The sequence below is a fragment of the Ptychodera flava genome, chromosome 1 (genome assembly GCF_041260155.1).
Source record: "Ptychodera flava strain L36383 chromosome 1, AS_Pfla_20210202, whole genome shotgun sequence".
NCBI classification, from domain to species: Eukaryota; Metazoa; Hemichordata; class Enteropneusta; family Ptychoderidae; genus Ptychodera; species Ptychodera flava.
This window is the reverse complement of record NC_091928.1, coordinates 60,747,448-60,773,442: the sequence shown is the minus strand read 5'-3', so window position 1 is coordinate 60,773,442 and position 25,995 is coordinate 60,747,448. Positions and strand designations below refer to the sequence as shown.

Genomic DNA, 25,995 nt, shown 5'->3' with positions numbered 1-25,995 from the left:
AAAATGTCACGTGACCTCGGTGACCTTTGACCTCAAATATACATATTTGTCCATAACTCAGTAACCACAAGTGCTACAGCCTTCATGTATGGTATGATGGGACACCTTATGACGCCACATATTGTACCTCATTAATTATGCGCATATCTAATTTTGAGCGAGCCAATAGAGCTAGAGGTCTGATTTTTGGTATAAATTATATATAAAGCTAATCAACGCCAAAGTAGCGGTGTTTCTCTGGATTTTCTTCACTGATTGACGCTGTCATTCAATATCGGAAGACTGAATACTTGTTAGTACAAAAGAAGATCTGAAAGAAAAAAAATAAGGCAATAATTTCCAAATTCTTTCGATTCTGAGAAATGATATACTGTACTAAGTTGCATTCAGTATATTCCACTTGTTAAGGTGAGACTAGTTCAAGGCTTTACTTTTACAAACTACATGTACCATAGTGTTTAGGTGTCAAACTAACTGAAAACAATCCATTGAGAATATGTCTGATTAAATTTTAGAATCCGAATCATGCATGAAGTTTTTTCAGGCCTGAAGATTGTGTAGAAATATTGAAAATTACTAGTAAAATTTGCCAACTTGCTTGTGTAGTATGAAGTCAAATTATGGGCAATGGCAATTTTAGACTCATGATTCGAATGCACAGTTCAAATCTTTGCCTAGTAAAGCTATTTTTATGAAGCATTGTTTTAAGATTTCCTTCAGAAAGCATTCCAAAAAGTTTAAGTACTCATTTCTAATGCTCCACAATGAAACTAATTCAAAATTTTACTCATATTAAGAGGAAGAAACTTGTTTAATCATTATGTTTATTATGGTAATACTGCTGATGCTGTAAGATTAAAGTGTTCCTTTTCCTGCTATTGCCATACTCATAGTAGCATGAAGCTGAGGTTTCAAAATCAGAGGGTCTTTGGGTCATCTATAAAAATAAAAGGGCTTTACATTGGATGGGGTAAGGCATCAATGTCAAAGGCATAAGCTTTGTTAGTCCCCACGGACACCGTCCGGGGGGACTTATAGGTTTGGTCATGTCCGTGCGTGCGTGCGTGCGTGCGTCCGTCCGTCCGTCCGTCCGTGCGTCCGTCCGTTCACGCAGATATCTCTGAGATGCCTGGAGCGATTTCATTCAAACTTGGTACAAGGATTACTTCATATGTCATACAGATGCACGTCAATTTGTTTTGTGATACGATCCAATATGGCCGCCAGGCGGCCATTTTATTACGATTTTTTCATATACAGAGCCATAACTCAGGCATGTTCCAACTGATTTTATTCAGAGTTGGTACAAGGACATTGACCAATGTCATAGATATGCACGTCAATTTGTTTTGTGATACAATCCAATATGGCCGCCAGGCGGCCATTTTATTACGATTTTTTCATATACAGAGCCATAGCTCAGGTATGTTCCAACCGATTTTATTCAGAGTTGGTACAAGGACATTGACTAATGTCATAGATATGCACGTCAATTTGTTTTGTGATACGATCCAATATGGCCGCCAGGCGGCCATTTTATTACGATTTTTTCATGTACAGAGCCATAACTCAGGCATGTTCCAACCGATTTTATTCAAAGTTGGTACAAGGACTGAGTGATTGACCAATGTCATAGATATGTACATCAATTTGTTTTGTGATACGATCCAATATGGCCGCCAGGCGGCCATTTTATTACGATTTTTTCATGTATAGAGCCATTACTCAGCCATGTTTCGACCGATTTTATTCAGAGTTGGTACAAGGACATTGACCAATGTCATAGATATGCATGTCAATTTGTTTTGTGATACGATCCAATATGGCCGCCAGGCGGCCATTTTGTTACGATTTTTTCATGAACAGAGCCATTACTCAGGCACGTTTCAACCGATTTTATTCAAAGTTGGTACAAGCGTATTGACCAATGTCATAGTTGTGCACGTCAATTTGTTTTGTGATACGATCCAATATGGCCGCCAGGCGGCCATTTTATTACGATTTTTTCATGTACAGAGCCATAACTCAGGCATGTTTCAACCGATTTTATTCAAAGTTGGTACAAGGACATTGACCAATGTCATAGATATGCACATCAATTTGTTTTGTGATACGATCCAATATGGCCGCCAGGCGGCCATTTTATTACGATTTTTTCATGTATAGAGCCATTACTCAGGCATGTTTCGACCGATTTTATTCAGAGTTGGTACAAGGACATTGACCAATGTCATAGATATGCACGTCAATTTTGTTTTGTGATACGATCCAATATGGCCGCCAGGCGGCCATTTTTTTACGATTTTTTCATGAACAGAGCCATTACTCAGGCACGTTTCAACCGATTTTATTCAAAGTTGGTACAAGCGTATTGACCAATGTCATAGTTGTGCACAGCAATTTGTTTTGTGATACGATCCAATATGGCCGCCAGGCGGCCATTTTATTACGATTTTTTCATGTACAGAGCCATTACTCAGGCACGTTTGAACCGATTTTATTCAAAGTTGGTACAAGTTGGTACAAGGACATTGACCAATGTCATAGATATGCACGTCAATTTGTTTTGTGATACGATCCAATATGGCTGCTGTGTGGTCATTTTGTTACGATTTTTTCATATACAGAGGCATAACTTAGGCATATCTCAACTGATTTTATTCAAAGTTGGTACAAGGACATTGACCTATGTCATACATATGTACGTCGATTTTTATCACAACTGGAAGTTGTGATATAGTGTGGTTTCAACCGGTGTTTGATGTCGTCCATTTCCGTAAACGACAAAAAGTCAAAAACTGCTGAACAGACTGCGTTGATATTTGATACCGATACATAGACTGGTTCCAAGGTTCCAATTCGGAAAAATGGAGCCAAACGGAGCGGCGGTTAGATAGTTTTGGGAAATTTTGTAACCCCCCTTTTTATCTAATTGATTTTAGGGGTCTTTCATTATGTAGTTTTGGAATGTACACCAATCCTGCATTGTGGACTGTTTTATGAGTTGTTGAACAGAAATGAGGTTTTGATGAATGTTAGAAATATGCAGGATGACTAATTCGAAGTATAAGAGATTTCTATGCTCTTTTGGGTATCAAAAGCATTAAAAAAAACATATTTCATAGTTTAGATTCTCACTTTTGAGATGACCCTAGGCATTTGTTAAGTAAACATCCTTGAGTCAATATACAGACTTTGACATCCAGAGATTAAGTATCCACAACCTCACATGTTACAGTCTTTCACTACAATGGTATGGCCCAAACCCATTGTTATCAATGGAGAGTGTGGACCTGTCTACAGGAAATTGGGGTGAACAGGTTAGACAATGACGTTACAAGTTGTAGGTTAGTTATCAAGGTAGCACCAGCATAGAGTCCTGAGCATCGTCCATGTGTTCTCACAGCAAATTACAGGGAAAAAAATTATTTGAGAAGTTTCTCTCCTTTAAATAGAAGTATATTACAATTTAAACTGTCATGGATGGATTGCTCTCAAATGATCTGAAACACAGTTATTGCCCATTAGCAACAAATCTACAGCAAGATTTATGTAAAGTTCATAGAACTTACACAAGGTATTAGACAAAAGATGACCATGACTTTGCTACTTTTCAACATTTATTTCAATCAGATTTCCCCAGCTTAGTGTATAATTTTGTAATCTTAATTACTGTCAACTTAGCTTTACTAACTTATTCTATACCTCATTATTCTTACACTAGTGTTATACCTTACTAACCACAAAATTTCAGAGATGATTCATGTATGATTGTCACTTAACAAACAATTTACAAATATGTCTTCTGCTATTTCTCCATATACATATACATGTCTCTTTTCTCATAAAAATGAGCTTAAAATCGCAATGTGAAAAATAGTCTTTCAGCTATATGTTGCTCATTGACTTCGTGGTCTGTCTAATTCACAGTGAGTGTGGTTGTTGATAAATGCCGATAATACTAGGCGGTCATAATGTCCAAGCGCCATTGGCGGTATTTTTAACATAAGGACCATAGGTCATTATCACATCTGGAAGTTGTGATAAAGGGTTAGCTTCAACCGGTGTCAGACAGACTCAGTGTCCATTTTCCGTAAACGACAAAAAGTCAAAAACCGCTGAACAGACTGCATTGATATTTGGTACAGATATTCAGACTGGTTCCAAGGTTCCGATTCCGAAAATGGAGCCAAACGGAGCAGGGTTAGATAGTTTTGGGAAATTTCTAACCCCCCTTTAACTAATGATTTTAGGGGTCTTTCATATATGTAGTTTTGGAATGTACACCAATCCTGCATTATGGACTATTTAATGAGTTGTGGAACAGAAATGAGGTTTTGATGAATGTTAGAAATATGCAGGATGGCTGATTCAATGTATCAGAGATTTCATGCGCTTTTGGTAATAAAATTGATAAAAAACAACATATTTAATGTTTTAGATTTCTCACATTTGTTATGACCCTTAACATTACAGACTTGATGACATAACTAGCTGCTGGACCTGTTTACTGGCGCATTAATTTAAAGACAAAGATCGTTTTATTTTGTGATAAGGACGTGTGATTTCGTAAAACATAGTCTATTAGCCTGGAAATGTGATTTTTGCGAATATTGCTTACCCCACTGACAAACAGTGTGGTTTGAAAATGGCTGGAATTCGCTACTTTGGGACTTTGTTTTGTGTGTGCATTTACTGACAAACTCCAAACCCGCAGCACCTACCCATTCAGTATTTCATGTACAGGTGTACCCAGAGATAGAGTAGTTTCACAATGTGCCAGTTGTGATCAAGTGCCATTGGCGCTATTTTTCAAAGTTGGTACAAGGACATTGACCAATGTCATAGATATGCACATCAATTTGTTTTGTGATACGATCCAATATGGCCACTGTGCGACCATTTTGTTACGATTTTTTTCATGTCCTGAACCATTAAATCAGACATGTATCAAGCGAATTCATTCAAAAGTATTTTTATCACAGACTTAATGAAGAGGACTCTATCCTCTCTGAGGACCTGTAATCAAAAGACCCATTAACAAGTGGGGACTGTTGTCATCAACGATGACTTGTTTAAATGATGATGAGTGCATTGTACAATTTTTTAGCTTAATTTGTTTGTTTGACTGCAGGTCAAACAGCTTCTCCACTGATATCGCTAGTCTGACACCTTAAAAATTCAAAGTTTAGCTTCTTAGGATGCCCCTATTACGTTATAGGAAAAGTATAAATTGCAAATGTGTACATAAACTTTTGAGTATTTTCTTAAAAAATCTCCTTTTTACACACCAATCTACAATCAAACTTACTTTTAAAGTTATCTTGATGACATCTCTCACTTTTGTTCAAATAATGATTTTTAAAATCTTTTTCAGATTTTTTGAGCAGATTTTCAGTATATATCTGAGCAATAAATTCTTCTGATATCACTGGTCTTACAGCTTCAAATTTGATACTTATCTTCTCAGGGATTTTGATATAAACTGTTACTTAAAATTAGTGTTAGCTTTACCTATGTCACATGTTTGGAGAATGTCTTTTCTTTTTTTGTGCAATTTTCTTCAATTTTTTTCTCTGAAAGCACTTGCAATAATATTTTTGTATATTTTGTCAGGGATGACCTTACTTATTGAGTTCAAATGGTAATCATAAAATTCATTTTTTCTGGTTCCATGAAAACTTTTTCTGTCTATATTTGGTGTGATTGCTTTCAAACTAGATGAGTAGCTTCTGAGAAGGACCCTATTGATGTGTAAAAATTAGCATACAATCTGCAGATTTAAATTTGTTTCAATTTTGTCTCAGTTTTATCTTTCAAATTGTTCATTCAACAGCCATTCAATTTGGTTCAACATCAATAGAGATGACCGTATTCAGTTTTGTACAATCACAGTGAAATGTGCATATGCAAATGTGGAGCTAGTTTACTCATTCTGGGTCAAAATATTGGTTCATTTGATAACGTTGCTTGTACACATTTGAAGTTCATTATGAAACTTCTTTGTCAGCCCCAAGGTCTCTTATTGCCTTTTAAAGCAGAATTAGTTCAGTTGCCTTCATGTTATCCAAGCTGTAGAAAACTATTGTCTTGGCAAGTTTGAGAACTATGTAAAGGATCTGGCTAATATGAAATAACTTTCTCCATCTGAATGCACGTTTATAATCATGGTGTAATCATGCCAACAAAAAAATCATTACAATAATTTTCCTGTAGCTTGACAGTAAGGATTAAATCTGAACAGAATATTTGCTTAACAACTCTTGCACAAACAAAGCAATAAAAGTCACCATACTTGCTGTAATTTGACCTTTTGGTAAACAATGCCATTTGGTGGAAATTTAAACACAAGCTAACCACGCAATTATACTTCCTGTAAAACTGTCTCACATACCTTGGTATATTAACTGTTTTTATCGCATTCACAGGTCTGTCTGATTTACAGATGGAAATCTAAGCTGAAGTTGTGAGTAATCCACAGGGAAGCAGTTAGAACCAGACTGACATCCACAGATACTGCATGTACCACCGGTATGACTCTAGGTGATTTGGAACAAGGCCAGTATAGGATGGTACAGAGACCAAAGTCCAGTTTACAGGCATTTAAACTGTTGAAGGCCGGAAGTACCATTTTTTTGCTAATCATTGACATTTCAGTGCTTTATTACCTTTTAACTTATCTTGTCACATTTTATGAGAATTCAAATTGTTAATATATTGCAAACAGTTGAATGTCCCTCTACATGACTTCAACATCGGCAATGTAGGCAATGTAATCAGAAAGTCAGTGTAATAATTCAGGATTCCAAGACATCCCATAATACTCCAACTTTGATGGTGGATATTATTAACTTACGACATATCAAGTCATGCTGACTGTAAATGACTAGTATTATAATGAAGCCCTAAATCTCAGATCTATAGTATTACCATGATCTTATCTGCATTTTTAGCTACAAAATTACATCATGATTAATATTGTTGAGTCAGACCTCATTGAAGGCATATAGTAAGGTATGATAAATCAAAAATGTAACTTTTTGTGGCAATTGTTTTATGAAACAATCTGAACTGTCAGTTCACATATTACTGATTGAAAAAAGTTTGATTTTAAAGATTCCATCCCATTGATCCAGGCATTGGACCAAACTTAGTGTGTTCATTAATAGCATGTGCAAGTATTTAAAGACACTGCACTCATCAAAAGTGTATAATACAAATGAAGAACATGAATTATAATTATCAGTGTGTGCTGTTCAATAAGATTTTAATATCCCTGTCTGACATTCTATTCTATTGCTCTAAATGACATAAATTCAGAAAAGTATGTTATTGGCATGTTGATATCTACGGTATCTTGCCATCTCATTTTCCCTCACTTTCCCTCACTTAACATTCTACCCTCACTTGGGCCATTTCCATCCTGAACCCCATTCCTTGTGAATTTTACAAGTTCTCACACTTTCTGCCTGGCAGGATGGATCCAAACTTTATGCAGTTGCCTGACCTTGGGTCTAGGTCATCAACTGCTCTCTTCACACCGCTTGCTTGATTGAAGGGGCCACTCCCGATTTTGTAGCGATAGTCATGTTTAGGTTACTTTCGATTCATAGTATGTTTTGTAGTTTCTTTAGTGATGTTGAGTTTTATTTCATGTAATTGCAGATTTGTGTAGGTTGCCTTTTATTTGCAATAATAATGTTAGTTTTTGATCACAATGCAGTTATGGAGTGTTCACAAATGATACTTTAATGTGCTATTTAATGTAGCCTAGGAAGCTACATATGAGTTGTTTGCTGTTAATTTGGGAATGGTTATATGAAAAGTAACTCCCATTACATTAATACCCAATTACCAGAGGGACAAATTCAGTAATTGGTGCCATTCAGTGACATTATTTATTTATTTATTTATTTATTTGTTTGTTTGTTTGTTTGTTTGTTTATTTGTTCACTTGTTTTTACACAAAAGTCCCTGTACAGGTAATTAGCAGCGTTACAGCTTTGACAGAAATTAGAACCTTTAATACGCTGGAGGTTCTGGACAATAACAAGTTGGTTACCTGGCATACTTCTGATTAAAGTTTTACTGGAAACATTGATGAACTGGCAATACAATGAAGTCACATACATACTATGTAAAACAAATCTGTTCACAAACCAGGGCAGTTCATGACAGGCAGATATTCTAAACATCTTCAATTAAGATTAGTTCTGTAGAATTCAACACAATATGTACAGCCAATCGGTATACTAATTAGGGCTGTTTTGATGACAGGCAGACATCCAATACACTGGTAAGTTTAGTTCTATAGAATTCTACACAATTACTACAGCAAATCTACAGACCAATAAGAGAGCTATATATACTCACTTGAAAATATCTCCTAAACAAAGCTTTGCCATTTACAAATCTTTGGTGTCACTTTTCTGTTCAGATTTGTAGATACAGACAAATCTTAGCTAATAAGAGTTAACTGTTAGTAATCATCCAGGCAGTAGAAAGAAAACTCAAATTGCTAGACTACAGGTCACACTCTACGGCAGTGGTTCAATTTACATCTGTTATAGACCAAAGTCCAGTTTACTGCCAGCCATTAATTTGGTAACCATACAGTCACACCTCAACCTTTCAGTGTCTGTTAAAGGGCCAGTAATGCTAACTTTAATTTCAGATAATTTTTTTTCACTACCGTATTTTTATTTTAATGTCAACCGTAATTTTTTGTTCTACTCCCCAAATCATGTTGATACACAGTATTCAGCTTTGCAACTCAACCAGTACATGTTTAAATTGCATTGTTAGTGTTGACAAGTGAATTCTGGTCCAGACTAGAATTCAAATGATAACAGTGCATTTTAGACGTACATGTATACTTGTATACACTATAATGGGTGTTTTCAACATTCTTTTTGGAGTTGAATAAGAATTTGCAATTGATAATACAAAATAAAAAGTAATGAAAAATATCATCATTAAGTTAGCATTACTGGCCCTTTAGTTAGCATTCGTTCCTGCATGAAGTGTCGGGGTCTTATTTTTTACATATTTTGGCACTTAACAGTCTAACATGAAATACCTAGTATTGTAATTTGGAAAATGCTTGAAATTTCAAAACCAGTCATTTTCATGTGAATTCTGCATTACTAGCTGCAAAGCTACAAAATCATTAATTTAGATGATCGAGTTCCACAAATTCATGGCAGTTATGTGTCCAACAAACTTCATTTCCTCAAACGAAAGCTGTCCTTAGATTTAATACAAAATATTTTGCTGATGTACTTAGTGCAAAGTGATGATATCTTGCATAAACATTTAAAGACACTCATTGCTATGTCATCTTAAAGAAGATATGAATAATTGAACTGTATGCTATGCAGTTAGATTTTAATATCCATGCCTGACATCAATTTTACTTGTTTCTGTGAATATATAGTTTGTTTTGATGACCAATAAAGTGTGTCATTTGCTATGATTATACACCAAGACAGAATGGCCTTTAACTTTGAAAAGTTGGCTCTTAATTGCTGGGTACTTACATACTAATTAGCAGTGTTAACTGCCATAATTTTCTTACTCTGGAATATCGTAGACTTTTTTAGAGATACATTTTTGTTATCACTTTGCCAATGCAGAGAAATTGTGAACAATTGCAAATTCTATTGGAACTCACTGGTGTCAGTGTTGCACAACTTTTTCTTTCACTTCCCCAATCCACATGTCCAAATTAACAAAGGCTTGTTTTCCCAGTTGTCACTTCGCTATTTGTGACTTTGATTTCAAACATTCTGATACTCTCATTTTAGTAATGTATTCTATTTATTTCTCAGTCATGTACAGTGTGCACTGAGACACATGTAAAAGAATTTTTGTAATAATTTGATAAATGTTTGTAACGTCCAGTGTTATTCATGTAAATCAAAACTAGAATTATTGTATGTCAACAGTTTAAGAAAGAAGAAAATTAAGTCTGTGTCTTTAACAAAATTATTTAAAAAAGTAACCAAATATGATTTAATAAAAGGTAGTATCAAGAATACTTATTACAGTCAGAATACTTGAGTAACTATTACATTTGGCAGACATATCAGAATTATAATATATAGGCATTTATAATTGTAATATTGCAATTGATCATTAATGAACAATCCATATCCAAGTAATATTGAATCACCATGATAATTGGTGTTTGGAGAAACATACCAGTAAAATCAAAGTCTTAAGAACCATATTCAAGAAAATTTCATCTTTCAGTGAGCTTAGACGTCAAGATGATACCAATAGATATAACAAACATCAAAGGACAATCAAAATAATGGACTCTTGAACCTTGTGTAATTATCATTTTCATCAGATGTACTTTTTTGTTGGTTTTATTTTGAAAACTTTGTAGTTTCTATGAAAGTTACAATAATATAACTTGCAAAATTCTTGATTCTATGGCAGAATCTTAGTGATCATGGCTAAGATAGATCATAGAAACTTCTATTATCCAAGGAATAGAATGAAACAATTAATTCTAATCATCCTTCTTCTAGAAGTGATTTTAGACAATTTTGTATGAAATATTTTAAAAACATAAGAAAATTTTACTTCCAGTGTTAATTTACTTTCAACACTTACATATACTGTAAACATAGACTTTTGTTTTACATTTGAACCATGTGTTTATTATCATGTTTTGAGAATTTCAGCCTTAAAATAGCATTTGAATTATCAACATTTTATATTTACTGGATTGATGCAATGAATTGTACTCAGATCAATTGATTATTGATACTACTGCAGTGCACTGTTTACCCTTCAATCGCCAAAGTCATTTTTATCTGATAAAATTCCAAGAAGTCAAATGCATATATTTTGCAGGTCATTCTAGAAGCATGTGCATGATTACAACCATTGTATAAGTCGTCACAAAGAATTATACCATAGATTTGTCTAATTTTCTCAGTATCACAGTTAACAGTATGGAAACATAACAAACAGTAAACAGTAGTATTTACCATCATTAACCATTTCTGGTCTCAATTTATATAATATTAAAGGTACAAGCAGCGTTGTCTTGCTGGTCCATGGATACACAAAAAGCAGACTAGAGAATAAAAGGGTTAATTGTGTTTATAGGCTAGCATTTACAGTCAGTCAAAACCACAGGCAATGAGAAATTAGTTGTGAATCCAAATTACAAAATAATTTTAACAAAAATTTGAATTTGTGCATGTTTGTGACAACCACTGTAAATTATCAGTGTTTTGCTGGACTAGCACTGATAGCTGCTTAGACATATAAACTAAGTTGACAGAGAAAAAGTTACGGACTGAAAATGTTGATTTACCATCCATGTACAGCTTAGATATAGGTACATATTAAACTATTAAAGCAGCTATTGGAAAAATACTGCCAATGATAACCGGCTCCATTGTTAATTACAATGAATGTTGATGCAAGGTCTATCTCTGTCACTCACATTCCGTCTCATACTGGTCACTATTTTTATACAGCCTTGAGTTCTACCAGGAGTTTGGCTGTGAATATCTGTTTTGGTCATATCAAACTATTTAGAACAAACAAATGCAAACACCCTAGCTTAACCAACATTTGACAGCCACAAAAAATAATTTCTGAAAAGAAAATTTCTAATGAAAATAATAAAAATACGACAGTGCCAACTTTCTAGCAGTAAGTTGTAAAGTTTGTTAAAGTGATAGTTGAAACTTAACTGTATCATAAAATCAGTTCAAAAAATGCTCATGCAAAGGTTATTGGTACGAGTTTTGAAGCAGTACTGTGCTTTGGAAAGACACTGACAAATTTACCAGGTATCCTGAAAACTAGTACAATTAACTAATTGACCACCAAAATTGAGTGTGAAACACGTTTTCGCTCATGCACATGCAATTTCAAAGCATTCTGGTTACTTGTTTGTTAGAAGGAAATATTTGACTCAAAAGGCAGAGCAGGGAAAAATCACTTTAACTAGAATGTTTAAGGCATTGCTATAAAAGAAATCTACATTTTATATCTGAAGTTAACCGATCCGTTTTATATCAAACAATCAATCCCTTTTCCACCAGCTCACAAAAAAGCTACAATAGGCAATGTGTGAGAACTTCAACACTACAAGAGGTCAGAATACTTCAGTATCCAAAGTAACTAAATCACAAGTGCAGATGTAGTGAACTTTGGTCAATCAGTTGTCCATTATTGAGTGTTGCTTGAAATTAACAATTAGCTTGGTTGCATTGTTGCATGTAGAGAACCCTTGCTTGAAATTAACATAGCGTGCTGGCAACGTTGCATATATTTAGGGGTTTCACTAAATTTTGAAATGGGGCCATATAATTTACAGGGGGCCAAGCCTTACCAACCACTATACATGACGTTTGGTTATGACACCCACCGGCACCTCCACCCCCTTGCCACCAATATACGATTCCAAATCAGCTACAACAACTCGACAAAACAGTTCATCAATAACAAATGAAAAGTTTCATGTTTATTTCATGCAATGCTTTCAGAAATATAGAAATTTAGCCAGCAAAATTATCCATCTCATCAAGTTCCATGTCATATTCTCAAAACATGTTCCAAAATTTATGATAGTTTACTTCAAAAATCACATTTTCAATCATATAGAAATCAAGATATTTATTCAATGTTACACTAGAGTTAATATTTAATGTAATTCAAAACCATCAAGTAACAATACAAGTGCTGGCTACTTCTGACAGCAAGCAGAATTCTTTACTGTAAATTGACATGTACCGGTAGGTGGTAAGATAAGACTTATTGAAACACTTACGTTTTGTTGAATACTTGTCCAAGGATTGTGACACACCAAAATGATCCTTCAAGTCAAAGTTGAACACAGTCTGCAAGACTAGCTCCACATTTAGAGGAACTTACAGTGCAATTTTGTTTTGGTCTTTTTCCGGGGTCAAAAGTATGTCACATGATTGACCTCTGTACTACATTCAAGTCACATGATGCAAGCAGCCATTATCACAGTTCACTTGAGGACAATGAATATTCACAATGTATGGTAGGTTGTGACTAGAATTGTTAATGAGTTTCACCAACAGATGTAAAGTTGTGAGGTGAATACATTCACAAATATGTTACTCTGAGGATGAAAATAATTCACAGAAAATTAAATTTGATCTTGTAATGTTTTTTATCTAATATTTCTTTGATAGAATTTAAACATTACGACAGATTGAATTTCTTTTTCATTGTTTCCTGTGTAACAGATTGATTGCAATTCAGTGAAGTTTTCTAATCAGCTCAAGGTGTGGATAAAGGCATACGTTTTTTAGAAAAGAATTTGATTGTTGAAACTTCTCTCTAATGTGTTTGATTTTCGCAATTTGTATCATACACTGGAACACAAAGAAGTATGTGAAGCGGAGAGGTCTACAGCACTTATAACCTCTTCAGAATTTTGCCACAGACTAATAATGAAATCAAACAGAGGATATTTATCTTGTTGTATCAAAACATACATCCACATATTTTTTTCAGTCCATTTATGTTGTACCATCTTTGTGTGCTTTGTAAAGGAAATGTATTTTGAAATTGATTTAGGTTAAACATTGAAAACAGAATAATTAAGTAGGCAATTTTGAAACCACTGGAAAATACCAGGTATATGAAAGAGCAGATATCACATTATTACTGCATCACAACGTTTTCTCCTCTGTAACCATGATGCCATCAAAACATCAAAGAAATCATTTTATCAAATGACTGTGTTTTTTATTTTAAGGTTATAACTCAGTGTACACAATAATGTGTACCATATTGGATGAAAATAAACAGACAGCCATCAGTCACAAGATAGGTGTGTAAATGCCAACAACAATCATTAGTTGTGTTTGTTGTCATTGCATCGTCTGTGCAGACAAATAGTTTTAATACATTCTTTTGTAAGTTGCTAAAATGCCAAACAAATGCCACACCCACCCTCTACAGAAAGCCATCTCCACATAGTGGTCACTTTTTCTTTGTCCCTTGAGTGACCACTATACACAGGTTGGACTGTATGTGATTTCATTAGAATGAATCGCTGTTTCAACTTTAGCCAATTTGGAAATATATTTTCAATGGAGCAAAAAAGTACTTCTGTATTGCAACTTATAGGGAGTGTTGTCATGCATATTTTACAGTGTTTTTGTTTCTGCGTTGGAGCCTGTGGAAATGTTCAGAATTTATTATGTCAACACTGCCTGTATATGTAATGCCTCTATGAACAGTTTGTAAAATCTAGAATCCAAGTCATGAGTTACAATGTCACTAGTCAAAAGGAAATAAATAAAAAATTTTGCTCCCAGTCTCTTCAGCTTTGCAAAAACAAATCCAGAGGAACAATGATTTTCTCTGGCCTTACTAGACTTGGTTCATGTCTGTGATTTGTGAATGTTTGAGTGGGGTAAACGCGATGCTTTGTGTTCTGTTTTAATGTGAAACGTGTGAGTGGGGTGAACGCTATACAGGGGAGTTTCTCCCGGAATCACAAGGTGGAAACTAACTCATGACTGCGCAGACTCAAAGGTAATGCGTTCAATCGCTGGAAAACCTGGCCTGGGCTGCCGAATTTCAAATAGGTTGTATGAAAAAGGAGAGACACACGAGAAACTATTGCAAATGATTTTATTTTTAGAAATTCATCGACTTTAACCAAGTCTATGGCCTTACCTAGTCTCGGTTACCCAGACTCCTCTGCGCTACCGGCGAGAAGAGAGTCTGGGGAAATGCTATGGCACGGTTTGTAACACAAAATGGCCGCTGACAGAATTACGGACAGACGCTGATTGGCTTATCCGTCAGTATGACCCTGGGTCACTGCAACTCGACTGAAAACATGGAGATCCATCGATGGAGACCGATTGAACGCTGTAATTGAAGCGTCTTTGACCTTGTACGATATATCATACACGTTAAAGGTGGGAATTTCTCGTTCTATTTGGTCTAGTTAATCACCACATAGTTTAATTTCTCAAAATGCTAGCTCGTTTGCCAATGCCACACTTCATCCTCTCGTTGCCACACAAATGAATAGTTGTACCAGTTTTTCTCGAGGGTCTCTGGTGTACAGACCATGGGTGTAAGGTCTATTTTTTACATCCTTGTACAGACTCAGACAGGCATTGGAATTCAGTAACTGAATCAGTTGCTTAGATTACCATATCTCGATTACCTGTACTGTAGCTGCAATGATTGCAGGAGTCGCTCGTCTGGACTTTGTACGCGACCGGCCCCAAGGTCAATCCAGACGAACAACCCCGCCCCCTACAATCATTGCAGCTACCAGGTCGCGTACAAAGTCAATCCAGACGAGCAACCTCCGCTACGATCATTGAAACCACCCATACCCATACATATTATCGAGCGGAGAATATTTAAACAGTGCCAATCACATTGTTTTTGACACTGACTGTTCACAGTTATTTTAAAAATAAAGCTTTAGCTGCAAAAATTGTACGATCATTTTTCATAAGTAGATATGTGCACAACCCCATGTACCAAAAAAAATACTTCAATTATTTCTGCTATATTGTTGTTGTTGTTGTTGTTGTTGTTGTTGTTGTTTTTTTGTGTGTGTGTGTGTGTGTGTGTGTGTGTGTAAGCATATACACTGGAGCAAAGGGTAAAGGGTCTATGGTGTAAGTAAGAGAGCCAAAAAAACGAAGTGACAATACTTGAAGCCTCAAGAATCCTGTCTACATTGATGACTTTTTTATCAATCTTGTGCTTTCATAACTAAACATAGAGCCTATTAAAACCTTGTTGGTATTTTTTTATAAATACATTTCCATCAGGATAAACAAGTGGAGTACTTAAAGCATCTAGTGAATGGCAGTGAAGTCATGACAGTATTGCTGACCGGCTATTGAAAAAACTATCATCTATGCTTTGTTACTGAACATACTAAATGAATATCACAACAATCCTCGGATGAACCACAAGGTTGTTTTAGATCTCAACACTGGTGTCCCTTATGGCTGACCAGGTGCAGCGTCTCAACGTACAGTACAGCTGAGTGATCAAGAACAAGGCTCTATTACAGGTTTGTTTATATGCTCATGTGTAATTCCATTTTTTTATTTGTAAAATGTATGGTAATGTCAAATAAATCATATCACCTAATTTTGAGAATGCTGCAACTATCTATCCACTAATCTATTATCAAGACTTGTGGGACCATATGTTATTTAAAACCTACTACCTTGATGTATTTAATAGAAACTGAACTGCATTACTTTTATGAAATATTATCTCTCAATAAGTGTTTTATGCATCCCATATGGGTGTAAGCTGGCATATAATAATATGACTCGAAACTTTCTCAGACATGTACAGTTATATTGTCAAGCACTGCGATGGTGTGGTGTTACATGTAAGGGTGTGCAAAACAGTTATTATCAATGGCAGTATCAACTATTGAAGGACAAAATACAAAATGCAAAACTACATACGATTTGTCATTTCATTCTATAAATAACATGTGTATTTTCCCAATATGACATATTCAACTGCAGTCTTCATAAATACAGTATTACATATTTTCATTCACAGACAGAGATAGTGCCATCATGCTACTCAGTCCAGAAATGCTATTTAGTGGTAATTGAAGAAATCATCTATGCCAATCAAAGTACAGAGACACCTTTCCATAGTTGTCGATGAAGCATACTGTGTTGTTCAGTGGTATGTGTCAATAATTAATAACGTGTATATAAAAATATATGTCTACGTTTGTGTGTGTATACAGTATAAATTATTCAGTTATATTTCAAAACTTTTATCACATTGAATGTCTGAGTGAGGAATGTAGCTGCCATCAGATTTTTTTAGTATTTTAAGAAATATTGTATAATGGTAAAATCACCAATTTTGCATGAGAATTGAGTGAAGTGGCAATGATAATCATCATATTCAGCACAATGAAAACAGAAAACACTTCAATTTGAAAATTGATATGAAATATTACTAATCCTGCTGAGATAGAGATGACCACACACAGCTTTATGATCTCCCACTCTTAAAAATGTTGACATGTCTATTTTTATTTTTACTTGTACAGGGGTAAAATACTATGCTCACATTGGCGAACTACAGAGTCTTCTTCCAAGAGCTAACATGGTAGCACTCACTGTAACAGCAACTCCAGATCTGAAATAAAGAAAATGTTATGCATGGAAAAATGTGAGCTGGTGAGATGTGTGATCTTGACCGCCACAATATATTCTACCAAACAATACAGGCTCCAACATCAATTGCTGACACATTCTCTTGGCTTTTTGAATCTCTGAGATGCATGAAGACGCTAACTAAGAAACACATAATTTACTGCAGAAATATCAATTCTTGTGCTTATTTTTACAAGTATTTTATCATTGAATTAAATGATGAATCATGGATTGGGTCACCAACATTTCAGAATGCACTGTTTACCATGTACCACCACTCCACACCAGTGAAACATGATTGGTTGAAAATCATTCAGCAAGACTGAATCTAAGTTGAGAGTAATCATAGCTACTGTTGCATTCAGTATGGGAGTGGATGCCCCTGATGTCTACATGTCCATTCATTGGGGAGCTTCTAGATCCTTTGAAGGCTTGTACAGGAATCAGACATTTGCTATGGGCAATGTGACTGTAGGGAATGCCCTATACGTTCTGGTTGATCGCAGAGAGACTTAACAATGAGGAACTTTGTGCAGCTGCTAAGGATGCCAGATAACATGAGCACCTGATTAGTAGTATTACTGACGAACAACAACGGATCATCAAACAAGAATTGACCACATATAGAGATTAAATGTCTTAGGCTTTGATTTCATCAATAGTAATGACTGGGTTGACTGATGCTGTCATTTCTGATATTGTAGACAATATTCCCTACATTCATTGTAAGGACGATACACTCACAGAGTTTGTGTTTGATTCACATATTGCCTCAGTGGTGTGGAAAATCATTAGTGAAAAATTAGAGTGAAACTATTAGGATTTACATACAACTTAACATACTTGCATTCAGAAAAGTGTCATGGTTTTCATATGTCTAGGCTGAACAAGATCAGGAATGCTGGACTTAGAGGGCTGTAGAGCAAAAGGATTGGTGTTAGGCTAGCTGCATGAGAAAATGAGAGTCACAGATCCTACCCATGTCCCATGTGTAAGTACCTACTCTAAGCAAACAGAATTCCATTTGTGCCTCTGCATGTTTTTCTCCAGCTATGCTCTCATTTTCTTGGCTTACTTACTGTTCGGACCATATTTAGTACCTACCCTAAAAAGTGTCTTTACTGTAAGTAGATCCAACAGGCGCAGAGAAGAGTAAATCAAAAATTTACTGGTTGATGTCCATTAATCCATTCACACATTGCCATCTTGGCTTGCCCTGTGATGATTAATGGACATCGACAGACAGCAACAGAACTTTGATTTACTTTGCAGTGCTCCAGTTGGATGTACTAACAGCAAGACTGTTTTGTCAGGGTAGGTACTAAATTGGTCTGAATGTGAAAAAGCCAAGAAAATAAGACCAGAGCGGGAGAAAAGCATGCAGAGGCGCAAACGGAATTCCGTTCGCTTAGAATATGTACTTTCGCATAGGTAGGATCTGTAGCGCTTGTTTTTTCCGGTACAACCCACGAGAGCTATGACTGCAGCTATCTTTAGGCCAGGGGGAAAAAAAATTCTTGTTCATCAGATTTTTTGCGCCAAGCTTCAGAAGCGGCTAGCAATTTTTTTTTCCAAACCAGCAAAATCTACCAGTAATTTCACCGGTAATGATAACCTGGTCAAGATTTTGCAACACTCTTCAATAACAGAGTGAATTGCGTGCAGGAGTGCAGCAGATCTAGAATAAACATGTATTAAACACAAATGGTGGATACAAGCAATAGTTGTGCAGATCCACTAGGGGGCAAGCTTCAAAAGCCCACCTAGTAAACAAATTTTCAAAATTTCAAAAACATAAAATTCCAAATCTGCAAAAGTAGAAGTGGCGATTTGGATGAACAATTTTTTTTCCCTGGCCTTACTGTGTAGTTATATTCAAAACAAATTTCAATTTTGCTTGGTCTTCCCAGTGTATTGTGATCTCCCCACTGTATAGTGATCTCAGAGTCCAATATTTATCCAAATACTATTACACACTGCCTACAGTGCAAAGTTTTCTTTACTGTTACTAGACCAGAATGAGACAGTCATTCAAAATTAAGCCAAGTCTATGTGTCATGCTTTCGAAAGGTCAAACTCTGCATTTGAATGAGTATCATGAGAACTACTCGGTGTTTTGTTATAGGCAGTATTATTTATTTATTCATTTTGTGATTGATGATTTTGCTCCCTCCATACCTGAACTTCATTATGTGACATGTACACTTTTGGGCTGGTGGCCTCCAATATTGTAATAAAAGTTATTGATTTACACAAAACTCAGAAGATGTATTGAGAATATTTGAAATCTTTATTTACTTTTGACTAACCCATGTCAATAAATATGACATACATATTGACAGGGGTGGGGCGCATGTATTTTCCTCAAGAATTTGAAGGGTGGGTCACCCAAAAATAATCCTGGAAAAATCAAAATCCCCCCCCCCCCAGATGTAAAAATTAACACTCCCTAATTACAAGTCAAGACTTGTAATGTTCCTGTCTTGATGTCTGTATGTTTACATCACAGACCTACATTGTACTTTAGCAGGGTTTAACAATGGAACACATGAATCAAAATGAAAGGATCTTGTTTCCTCACTTGTGTTCCTTGTTGGTGTCTGCAAGATGCCAATAAAAGTAATCAGAGTAATCAGTCAAGATAGCACACAAAAAATCCATGTTCAGCAATGAAATCTCTAGAGCGGAATGAAATTGGTGGTAATTTGCAATGCGATGTTCAAACAGATGTTCTGTGATAGCAAAAAAAATTCAAATCTCACAAATGCACACAATTACAACAGCCTGTGAGTGCACTTTTTCAGAATGCCCATTTACTAGTTGAGTATTCTTTTTTCTTTCCATTTATCCACCTGTGTTATTCTTTGGGATCAATATTACAGAAAATGTCAGCATAAAGTTTGGGAAATGATCATGTGCCCTCCCTGACTTATGTTTCAACTCCTCATATTGTTCACTATCAACACTAGCTTTTGTATGTGTTCCTGACTGAAATGCAACATCGAGTTCTTGAAGCTAATGCTTCTCTGAAGTTCTCAATGTCATCACAGTACAACACAGTCTTTCCAATCCTGGCAACAGCAGCACTGGTGTGATTTAGTCCCAATGATTTCATTCTTTTCTCAGCAAGTCTATTTGGGAGTTCCATGACATAGTAACCGTCAAAATTATTTCCTTCTCCTCTCGATAAGTTAATGAACCTATTCCAGGTTATTTGATGACTGAGCCATGGTGACAACAGTGCTTCGGTACTTGCTTGGAGAAGAAAAGCTCAAGTCTATACTTGATCTTGTGACTAGAATAATAGACAAGCATAGCATATCTCCAATGCCTCAAGCATCTCTCTCCATACCATAGGATATATCAGCTTGGGAATATGGGTCGGAGTTGTTATTACCTGTATCAAATTAAAAAACAGACATTGGTTTCTATCTATTGAATATATACAATGTAATTAAAAGCACAAATAGTATTCTATAAGATTCTATCACATTAAAAGTTAATAAGAATAAAATTGTTATGATCACAGTTTTAACAATTTTGGTTAAAATTCACAAGCTGAACCTTAAAAGTGCAAGTAGTAAGACAGTGTCCAAATAACATCAGATGTAGAATTTGAGTGGTGTTACATTTGGCGATTCTTTTTTTTTTTTTGAAAATTGAGTGGTTAGAGTACAGACACATCAGAATCACAAGTGTATATGATATAGCAGAAATAAAATGTACAAAATTGTATGGTCTTCAATACCGCAGGTATAATAGCCTTGAAAATCAAACTTAACAGAAAATATACATACCTTTTGTGTTGTAGTGTCTGTTTTGTTCACTTCATATCTTGTCTTGGGGTGATACAGGAAGTGGTTACTTGAGAGATCTGCAATGGATCCATAAACATATGGCAAGTTATCTCTAAATGAAACACATACTCTGATGAAAATTGGATACGTGAATTGGCTTGATTTTCCCTCATCTTGTTTCCTCTGTAGAATATCATTTAACATTTGGTCACACTGCCAGCACTTAGACAGTTGAGGGCCACATGGTAGTTTCTGAGTCTTGTGATATAGATGCACAGAATAGGGCGAACAATCATGACAGTGTTTGAAAAAAACATGCTTAGTAGCACTATCAACCTCTCGTATGTAAGACTTTGGGAAGTTTGAAAAATATCTTTGTGGTGATATTTTCCTGCGCGAGGTGTTTGGAAGTTTTTTCCGGTCAAGTTCAGAAGTGTGTAGGCAACGTAATAGACGATTTTCCGCTGATTGCGAGATCTCGCGAGACTTTAATACATGCCCGTAGAAACAGGTTTCCACCTCAGTAATACAAGTCAAACTTTGTATGGAACTAGGAAAAGTGCAGAACTGAGCAAAGGTTGCAACTTCATATATTTTATGCAGTGTTTAACGTAATTAGAGACTTGTCCTGTTTTACGCAGTTTGTCCTGTGTTGCGAGAACGCGTCCACTGCGAACCACATATTCTCGCGATATCTCGGAATGTCTCGCGCGGTTCGGAACATGTCTATTAACTTGCAAAAGTATGGGTTCGCTCACAGTCCCATAGAGGGACTGTGGTTCACTGTTTATGGCAACACTCATTAGACAGATCATGGAGGTAGAAGGAAAGACAGATGACATGTATGTGGTCGGTAGTGATTAGTATCGATAGCTATTAAAGATATATCTCCGCTATATAGGAGACTGGGTACCGTACGTTGTGAGTTCGAACCCAGTTGAAACCACCGTATATTGCATACATACCGCATTTGGTGTACATGGAAACATTCTTTTTTTCTAGTCGCCAATCTCTCAATTTTTTGCGATCTTTTCCACAATTGCACAAACTCTCCTAGCTGCAGTACAGTAGCTCGACTCGAGGTTTTGCCTGGGTATTTGGGTCGGACTGCAAAACCATCTGGTTTTGCCGCCCGACCCAAATACCCGGGCAAAACCTCGAGCTACTGTACTGCAGCTACGGTCTCTTATGAAAAGACAACAAATCACACACACAGACATTGCCGAGAGTCACTTACAGCATGTGTCGTCTCCGCTACGTCGTCTCCATGTTTTCAGTCGAGTTGCAGTGACCCAGGGTCATACTGACGGATAAGCCAATCAGCGTCTGTCCGTAATTCTGTCAGCGGCCATTTTGTGTTACAAACCGTGCCATAGCATTTCCCCAGACTCTCTTCTCGCCGGTAGCGCAGAGGAGTCTGGGTAACCGAGACTATGGCCTTACCAGGATGTACAAAAGCACTTGTATTATTTGTCGGTTTGGTTTCTCTTTCCTCTAATTAAGATTATAAATAAAGCATTAATTTCTGAAAAAGGGTCAACCTTCGTATCAAAAAGCAACATTAAAAGTAACAAATATTTTTGTACTTTGTTAAAAGAAATACATGGTAATTTTGATATGAAAATGTACAATTCACTTTATGAAAAAATACTTCTCCAAAAAGTAAGTTGGAATAACAATATATAAGTCCTACAAACTCTGTATTGTATACAATGTTATTGTTGACAAATGAATTCCAGTCTGGAATAAAATTCAGTTACCCTCACTGATATCGGGCATTGAATACTGGGCATTTTGATATGATTTTTGGAGTAGAACAAAAAACTCTGCTTTACAGACATGACAAAAATACTGGGGAAAAAATTACAATTACAGATAATGGACCTTTAAAGGCTCCTGTTCCAGAGAAAATACTTGAGTCTTGTCAGTCTTTTGCATGTTTATTTGGGATTTTGTTTTATCTGATTTTGTACAAAATAAATATCAGGCCACAGAGTATATAATTTGTCAGGGCCCCCACCATTCTTGATTCTACAATCTCTAGTGCATAGTTCATTAGTGTAACAATCACGGTCTGTATTCTCCATATTATATGTGTACTGCTCTGGTAGATTCTTGTTTGGCAAAGTTGCAAAGCAGTCACTAAAAATGTTTTTGACACTTTTGTGAAAAGTCAACAGAGCAAAACACTATGGCTGTTAACAGTTCATTTCTTGACATTGTTTCAGGGTAGGGTTTCTTTCATCAATAGTTGACAATTGGAACATTTTATATTGCTTGATTCAGGTCTCATCCAGACGTGTTTGAAAAAAAACAGCCTGAATATATCCTTGCTTTTCTAAGTTGTCTCTGACATTGTCTTAGTGTAACATCAATATGAATGACATTTACATACTCTCCACTGGCCCATCTTCAATCATAACAAACCAAGACATGACAATTTGCCAAATTCACCACTTTATTGGAAAATAAATAAATATATTACATGAATCACCATCAATTCTGGTCAAAGAGGATGTTTTTCTATTTCTGTGTACAACCCTGATGATATATATATATCCACTTACATGTAAGCTTACTGAAGTATTCATCGGAATGTAACACTGGACATAAAGGATAAAAGTTACCAAACATAACAACTTTTACACTCCATAAAAGCTGATACAGTTCTTTGCCAGATTATGAGTGTTCAATCAATCTCTGCCTGAATGAGAAAATGGGGACACTTAATCCTCTTTCTCCCAAATTGTATTTATTGCTATGGTTTATCTATGGAGCCTGGTAGAAAGAGGATAAAAAGAATGTTGATGGTTACAATTTTCAAAGCATATTGATAATTAATTACAAAGTTCTGGATGATAGCGTTGTTAAATCATTATTATAATTTCCTATTTATGTTTTCATATTCTGTACCACTTCATTTTTCGTTTATGCCAAAAAAATATGTCTTCGTTCTTGGTGTCATGGCTTTAAACTGAATCACAAACTCAAGCTCTCAAGTTTATGTAAAGTTTATGTGTGAACGAAAGCATTTCAGAAATTTAACATTGAGGGCGCTATACACCAAAGCCCAGACGCTCCTCGGTACAAATGTACCGTCACATTTCGCTCTCTTCATAGTAGGAATACGTGAATTGATACGTGAAAGCCATTGTCGCTGTTTCTGCCACAATACCAATGAGAAAAAAATCTTTATTGGACAACTTTAAAATTTGGAAAAAAAACCTGTTCGAACTAAAGAAATATTAGGGCAACGGAATATCTGCAAGCTGTCGGTCAACAAGAAATACGGAAGAAAAGTTGCACGATTGATTTCTATGCTAATTTAATCATCTTTTTATTATCAGTACATCACAATCAAAACAAACTTGAAAATTTACTATCTTTAACTCCCCAGCTACGGGGCGTTTCCCTGCAATCACAGTGGAAGGACTGTCTCAGAGAGCGAGCTGTAGCATGCTCTGTTCGCACTCTCAAGATGTAGATGTGGGTCCTTTGCTTCTATCGCAAAATCAGCCCGTAAAAGGCAGAAATCCTGTCTGAAAACACCAAAGCTATGGACCAACGGCTATCTCCGAGATGTACCTAACTCGGAAAGTTACCCAGGCATACAATGGAGGTGATAGACGCCGACGTGCGCACAAAGACGTGAGCTTTGGATAAAAATGAAAATAGGAATTATCTTGATTAATTGTCGAATGAAAATTGTATACCTTCCATACTGACCTCAGTTTCTCAAATGTTCACTTTCACTTGGAAAATTAAATTATGTGCACTCTGAACAACCCTAATGAACATTTTGTCACCGTTTCAGAAATACCGTCTGCATTTACCAAATTTTACCGTCCTTCTTTTAAACGCACAACTATAACCTGTCAGCATCATGCCACAGAAAATAAATTTTCCGTTTTTTCTCGTGAAATTCAAATGAATAAACTCGAAGTTCAAGATGTAATTCAAGCATGTTATTGATCATTTCTCAACATACAACCGCCCAGCAGGTCAATATTGAGTATAAAGCCTCCAGAGGCAGGTAGATTCTAAGGTAGTATGCGCCTCAATGAAAAACTTAACCTTTAGCTCGATTTCCTCCAGCAATATTTTAACCAAACTCTGTCCACATCAAAAATCAAAATTGGAAGTCAACGTGCAAATTTTTTACTACAGATATTACAAGTTACCCATGATTTACTGATATTTTCAATTCAAACTGCTGCTCAAGAGGCAGGTAAATTATAATGTTGTGTGCGCCTCAATCAAAGACTTAAACTTTTGATCTTCTTTTCCTCAAGCAAATATTTCAACAACACTCTTTCAAAAGCAAGAATAAAATTTGGCTTTAATTCGCAAATTTTCATTGGTATTAGAGAAAACAAAGTATAGGCTACCTCCATTGTTTAAACACTATGGTATTCTATACCTGAAAAACAAGCGTAAGGTACCTCCATTGTTTTAGTTAGCTTCAGAAAATGTTGTCCCTTCAAGGAAACAGAGTTGTGTCGCCAGTGTGGGGGCGTTTTGGGGCATTTCAACCGAAAAAACAAGGTCCACCGGAGTGCTCAAAGTTGCCGAAATCGACCGAATTTTCTTCTTTTTTCTCTTGAAATTTCTAATAAATAACTTGCTTTGAAGATCAAGCTGTAATTCAAGCATGTAACTGACCATTTCTCAACATATAGGCCGCCAAACCTGCCAATGATTGGACAAAACGGCTCCAGAAGCAGGTAAGCTTTAAGGTAGGAAGCGCCTCAATAGCTTAAACTTTCCTCAAGCATATTTCAACCATACTCTGTCAAAAACAAAGAGAAAATTAGGGGTCACGGTGCAAATTTTTGTACAACACATATTAGCAAATTACCCAAGATTTATCGATATTTTCAATTGAAACAGCAGCTCCAGAGGCAGGTAAACTTTAATGCACCTTAATGAAAGACAACAATTTTTCATCTAGCTTTCCTCACGCAACATTTCACCCCCACTTTTTCAAAACCAAGAATAAAATTAGGGGT

General features: G+C 35.9%; 2 long non-coding RNA genes across 2 annotated transcripts; one reads left to right on the top strand and one right to left on the bottom strand.

Annotated features, from left to right (window-relative positions):
• Positions 1 to 14,690: 14,690 nt before the first annotated feature.
• LOC139142239 (uncharacterized) lies at positions 14,691 to 19,447 on the top strand. Its single transcript, XR_011554329.1, has 4 exons — positions 14,691 to 14,942; positions 15,819 to 16,066; positions 16,576 to 16,707; positions 17,084 to 19,447. It is a non-coding gene; the product is annotated as an uncharacterized lncRNA (long non-coding RNA).
• Positions 19,448 to 19,974: 527 nt separating this feature from the next.
• Positions 19,975 to 22,417, bottom strand: LOC139142244 (uncharacterized). Its single transcript, XR_011554332.1, has 3 exons — positions 22,224 to 22,417; positions 20,987 to 21,063; positions 19,975 to 20,586 (listed from the first exon to the last, which is right to left on the bottom strand). It is a non-coding gene; the product is annotated as an uncharacterized lncRNA (long non-coding RNA).
• Between the last annotated feature and the right edge of the window lie 3,578 nt (positions 22,418 to 25,995).